This window comes from Triticum dicoccoides, chromosome 3B (assembly GCF_002162155.2).
Source record: "Triticum dicoccoides isolate Atlit2015 ecotype Zavitan chromosome 3B, WEW_v2.0, whole genome shotgun sequence".
Lineage (NCBI taxonomy): Eukaryota > Viridiplantae > Streptophyta > Magnoliopsida > Poales > Poaceae > Triticum > Triticum dicoccoides.
In genome coordinates this window covers 91,645,132-91,651,849 of record NC_041385.1, presented here as the reverse complement: position 1 = coordinate 91,651,849, position 6,718 = coordinate 91,645,132, and positions in this window count along the sequence as shown.

Genomic DNA, 6,718 nt, shown 5'->3' with positions numbered 1-6,718 from the left:
ACTTCTTGGCCTTTGAGCCTCAGATTGGGCGGGGTTCCGAACTTGATTCCACCCGCCCATCCAAACATAAGCGATCTATCTCGAATACGGCAAGAGCCCGATGAAACAGTACATCATTACTGGGCTAGATTCCTCCTGGTTATGAACAGGATAAAGGACTTCTGCGAAGAAAGCGCGATTTCAATTTTCTGCAACAATTGTACAGACAAGGGAATCATGAACGCCATAAGTTGTCGCAAAGTTACACGCTTCATCGACCTAGCGACTATCGTACAAAAATACTGTGCGGTAGAGAGTGCTAGGAACACCGAAACTAGGTTTTGGGACAGTCCGGCCTTGACCACAACCCTAGTCCGAAGTAAAAGGGTGCGCCATACTCAAGCACCTGGGTTAAAAACCAAAAAGCAAAGACCCCCTAAAGGGCATGGAACCGTACTGGAGGGCTGGCTCAACGGACCCTACAAAATCCACAGTACGAAGGGCGCCACTCCAACACACAGCCTTCGAGCATGTTGGATACTACGGCAGGTGGCCAAAAGTGGCGAAGGCTTTTTAGCCCCGGGCAAATAGCCCAGCAGTACCGGTACGGTATTAACAGTCTTCGAGACTTTCGCATCAAATAACATGCGAAAACGAACAATCCGCGGCCTCGCCGAAGTCTACCAAGTAGCAACAGCAAATCCATGGAGTGACACGGCTATCACCTTCAACGCCAGCGACGAACCTAAATTCCGAACAGCTAGAGCACCAGCCGCATTGGTCCTCAGTCCGATAGTGGACGGCTTTCGCCTTACCAAGGTACTCATGGATGGCGGCAGCGGATTAAACCTCATCTACCAGGAAACCATTCAAAAAATGGATATTGACTGGAGCCGCATCGAGCGAAGCAGCACAACCTTCAGAGGGATAATCCCTAGTTGAGAAGTAAGCTGCACAGGAAAAATCACACTAAATATAGTGTTCGGCTCACCGGACAATTACAGGTCCGAGGAGGTCACGTTCCAAGTGGCCCCATTCGGCAGCGGATACCACGCTTTGTTAGGGCGAGAGGCATTCACAATCTTCCAAGCTATACCCCACTACGGGTACATGAAGCTCAAAATGCCCGGACCCAATGGGATAATCACTCTTGCCAGTGATCCAGATACAGCACTCCACGCTGAAAATAAGACAGCCCACTGGCCCTAGAGGCATTATCCGAAGCCCTAGCGACAGAGGAACTAACTACGCTGCGCTCCACGGTGGATAGGGACGATGTGATACTCGATAAGAGGTCCAAGTCCACCTCTTTTAAACCAGCTGACGAAATAGTCAAATTTCAGGTCCATCCAACGGACCCTACAAAGACGGCCTCCATTGGGGCACAATTAAGTCCTGATGTCGAAGCCGCACTACGAGAATTCCTTCGGGAAAATTGGGACATATTTGCCTGGCACCCTTCAGACATGCCAGGAATCCCATGCAGGCTGGCAGAGCACAACCTAAACATCCTAAAAGGATTCAAGCCGGTCAAACAAGCTTTTCGGCGATTTTCCGAACCCAAAAGACAGGCAATGGGAGAAGAGCTAGCCAAACTCTTAGAAGACGGATTCATCAGAGATATAAAACATCCGGACTGGCTAGCCAATCTAGTAATGATACCAAAAAAGGACAAATCCTGGCGCCTCTGCGTCGATTTTAAAGACCTTAACAAGGCCTATCCAAAGGACCCTTTCCCCCTCCCTCGCATCGACCAAATCATCGATGCTACCGCAGGGCACGATTCATTGTGCTTCCTCGACGCATACTCCGGATACCATCAAATCAAGATGGCGGAAAAAGACCAGGCCGCAACAGCATTCATTACTCCATATGGGCCATTCTGCTTCAACACAATGCCCTTGGGACTCAAAAACGCCGGCGCAACATATCAGCGCATGATTCAAACATGTCTGGCTACCCAGATAGGAAAAACAGTAGAGGCATACATAGACGATGTGGTCGTCAAGACCAAACACGTCAAAACTCTAGTAGAAGACTTGAGGGTGACATTCGACAACCTCCGAGCATATGACATTAAGCTCAATCCGAAAAAATGCGTCTTCGGTGTACCAGCTGGAAAGCTCTTGGGCTTCATCGTATCCGGTAGAGGAATTGAAGCAAACCCGGCCAAAATCTGAGCTCTGTCACAATTGGATATCCCAAAAGACCTCAAGCAAATACAAAAACTAACCGGATGCGTAGCGGCCTTAAGTCGCTTCATCTCCCGTTTGGGAGAAAAGGCTCTGCCCCTCTACCGCCTCCTCCGGCGCACGAACATTTCGAATGGACGGATGTTGCCACAGCCGGACTCGAAGAAATAAAGGCCATACTAGCAACAAATCCGGTCCTGGCCGCGCCCAACCTGGGCGAACCTATGTTATTATATAACGCAGCAACACATCAAGTTGTCAGCCCGGTACTCGTCGTCGAGCGAGAGACAGAAGGGCACAGATTCCCTCTTCAAAAACCAGTGTACTACGTATCCACTGTTCTAACTCCATTCAAGTCCCGGTACCCACATTATCAAAAGATAGCATATGCGGTGTTCATGGCATCCCGGAAGCTGCGACACTACTTTCAAGAGTGTTCCATAATGGTGGCCTCCGAAGTACCTCTCAACGATATTATAAACAATCGCGACGCAATGGGCAGGATTGCAAAATGGGCTATTGAGCTCTTACCATTTGACATAACCTATAAACCACGGCGAGCTATAAAGTCGCAGGTTCTGGCCGACTTCGTTGCCGAATGGACCGAAGCCGAACTCCCTAAAGAGTACGGTGCATACTCCAATTGGATCATGCATTTCGACGGATCCAAAATGTTGGCTGGCTTGGGGGCTGGCATCGTGCTGACGTCCCCAACTGGAGACACAGTCCAATACGTACTCCAAATAATGTACATGGACTCCAATAACGCAGCCGAATACGAGGCCCTTCTACATGGCCTCCGGATGGCAATCTCCATGGGCATTCAACACCTAGAGGTGCGCGGGGATTCAAACCTCGCAATATCCCAAGTAAATGGAGACTTTGATGCCAAAGATCCAAAAATGGCAGCTTACCGCAACACCGTCCTAAAAATGTCAGCTCGGTTCGAAGGACTCGAATTCCACCATGTAGCCCGGGATAATAACCAGGCAGCAGACGTGCTAGCACGCATCACGCGAAACGAGACGCCATCCCTCCAAACATCTTCCTGGAACGGCTCTTCAAGCCATCCGTGTTATGGGAAGAGGAGTCCGGAAATAACAATCCGGAGCCAGCTGCATTACCGAACTCAGACCATTCTGACACAATCGGCGGCTCAGCCAACGAAATAACACCTTCCGCTCACGAAATAATGGCAGTAATTGCCCCGTGGACAGAACCATTCCTAGCCTACTTAATTCGGCAGGAACTTCCCGAAGACCAAAATGAGGCCCGCTGCATAGTTCGGCAATCTAAAGCCTACAAGGTCCATGAGGGAGAACTTTATAAGAAAAGCACAACCGGAGTCCTTCAAAGGTGTATCTCCGAAGAGGAGGGGCGGAATCTCCTGGCTGAAATTCACGCCGGACTCGGCGGGCACCACGCTGCAGCCCAGGCACTCGTAGGCAAGGCCTTCCGTACAGGATTTTATTGACCGACAGCCCGGGCAGATGCTCAGGACTTAGTCCAACGATGCGTTGGTTGCCAGCTCTTTGCTAATCAGAGCCACCTGCCACCCACCGCCCTCAAAACTATACCCATTACTTGGTCGTTCGCGGTCTGGGGGCTTGACATGGTTGGACCCCTTAAAGGGGGAACCCACAAGCACAAATACTTATTGGTCATGGTGGACAAATTCACCAAATGGATTGAGGCCAAGCCGGTTAAAACGGCAGAATCCGGACCGGTGATAGACTTCCTATCCGGGGTAGTACACCGTTTTGGCGTCCCCCACAGCATCATCACTGATAACGACATGAACTTCACTGCCGACGAGGTTAAACTCTGGTGCAAAAACTGTTGGAAATATGCCCTAGAGGCAATAATAAAAGTGTTATTATTATATTTCCTTGTTCATGATAATTGTCTTTTATTCATGCTATAACTGTATTATCCGGAAATCGTAATACACGTGTGAATACATAGACCACAATATGTCCCTAGTGAGCCTCTAGTTGACTAGCTCGTTGTGATCAACAGATAGTCATGGTTTCCTGGCTATGGACATTGGATGTCGTTGATAACGGGATCACATCATTAGGAGAATGATGTGATGGACAAGACCCAATCCTAAGCCTAGCACAAAGATCGTGTAGTTCGTATGCTAAAGCTTTTCTAATGTCAAGTATCTTTTCCTTAGACCATGAGATTGTGCAACTCCCGGATACCGTAGGAATGCTTTGGGTGTACCAAACGTCACAACGTAACTGGGTGGCTATAAAGGTGCATTACAGGTATCTCCGAAAGTGTCTGTTGGGTTGGCACGAATCGAGACTGGGATTTGTCACTCCGTGTAAACGGAGAGGTATCTCTGGGCCCACTCGGTAGGACATCATCATAATGTGCACAATGTGACCAAGGGGTTGATCATGGGATGATGTGTTACGGAACGAGTAAAGAGACTTGCCGGTAACGAGATTGAACAAGGTATCGGTATATCGACGATCGAATCTCGGGCAAGTAAAATACCGCTAGACAAAGGGAATTGTATACGGGATCGATTGAGTCCTTGACATCGTGGTTCATCCGATGAGATCATCGTGGAACATGTGGGAGCCAACATGGGTATCCAGATCCCGCTGTTGGTTATTGACCGGAGAACGTCTCGGTCATGTCTGCATGTCTCCCGAACCCGTAGGGTCTACACACTTAAGGTTCGATGACGCTAGGGTTATAAAGGAAGCTTGTATGTGGTTACCGAATGTTGTTCGGAGTCCCGGATGAGATCCCGGACGTCACGAGGAGTTCTGGAATGGTCCGGAGGTAAAGATTTATATATAGGAAGTCCTGTTTCGGCCATCGGGACAAGTTTCGGGGTCATCGGTATTGTACCGGGACCACCGGAAGGGTCCCGGGGGCCCACCGGGTGGGGCCACCTGCTCCGGGGGGCCACATGAGCTGTAGGGGGTGCGCCTTGGCCTAGATGGGCCAAGGGCACCAGCCCCTAGAGGCCCATGCGCCAAGATAAAGGAAAAAGGGGAGAGTCCTAAAGGGGGAAGGCACCTCCGAGGTGCCTTGGGGAGGATGGACTCCTCCCCCCTCCTTAGCCGCACCCCTTCCTTGGAGGAGGGGGCAAGGCTGCGCCTCCCCCCTCTCCCCTGCCCCTATATATAGTGGAGGGGAGGGAGGGCATCCATACCTGAGCCCTTGGCGCCTCCCTCCCTCCCGTGACACCTCCTCCTCTCCCGTAGGTGCTTGGTGAAGCCCTGCAGGATTGCCACGCTCCTCCATCACCACCACGCCGTTGTGCTGCTGCTGGATGGAGTCTTCCTCAACCTCTCCCTCTCTCCTTGCTGGATCAAGGCGTGGGAGACATCGTCGAGCTGTACGTGTGTTGAACGCGGAGGTGCCGTCCGTTCGGCACTAGGATCATCGGTGATCTGAATCACGACGAGTACGACTCCATCAACCCCGTTCACTTGAACGCTTCCGCTTAGCGATCTACAAGGGTATGTAGATGCACTCTCCTTTCTACTCGTTGCTGGTCTCTCCATAGATAGATCTTGGTGACACGTAGGAAAATTTTGAATTTCTGCTACGTTCCCCAACAGTGGCATCATGAGCTAGGTCTATTGCGTAGATTCTTTGCACGAGTAGAACACAAAGTAGTTGTGGGCGTCGATATTGCTCAATATGCTTGCCGTTACTAGTCTTATCTTGATTCGGCGGCATCGTGGGATGAAGCGGCCCGGACCAACCTTACACGTACGCTTACGTGAGACCGGTTCCACCGACAAACATGCACTAGTTGCATAAGGTGGCTGGCGGGTGTCTGTCTCTCCCACTTTAGTCGGATCGGATTCGATGAAAAGGGTCCTTATGAAGGGTAAATAGCAATTGGCATATCACGTTGTGGTTCATGCGTAGGTAAGAAACGTTCTTGCTAGAAACCCATAGCAGCCACGTAAAACATGCAAACAACAATTAGAGGACGTCTAACTTGTTTTTGCAGGGTATGCTATGTGATGTGATATGGCCAAAGGATGTGATGAATGATATATGTGATGTATGAGATTGATCATGTTCTTGTAATAGGAATCACGACTTGCATGTCGATGAGTATGACAACCGGCAGGAGCCATAGGAGTTGTCTTAATTTATTTGTGACCTGCTTGTCAACTTAAACGTCATGTAATTACTTTACTTTATTGCTAACCGTTAGCCATAGTAGTAGAAGTAATAGTTGGCGAGGCAACTTCATGAAGACACGATGATGGAGATCATGATGATGGAGATCATGGTGTCATGCCGGTGACGATGATGATCATGGAGCCCTGAAGATGGAGATCAAAAGGAGCAAAGTGATGATGGCCATATCATGTCACTATTTGATTGCATGTGATGTTTATCATGTTTATACATCTTATTTGCTTAGAATGACGGTAGTAAATAAGACGATCCCTTACAACAATTTCAAGAAGTGTTCTCCCCTAACTGTGCACCGTTGCGACAGTTCGCTGTTTCAAAACATCATGTGATGATCGGGTGTTTTATTCAGACGTTCAAAT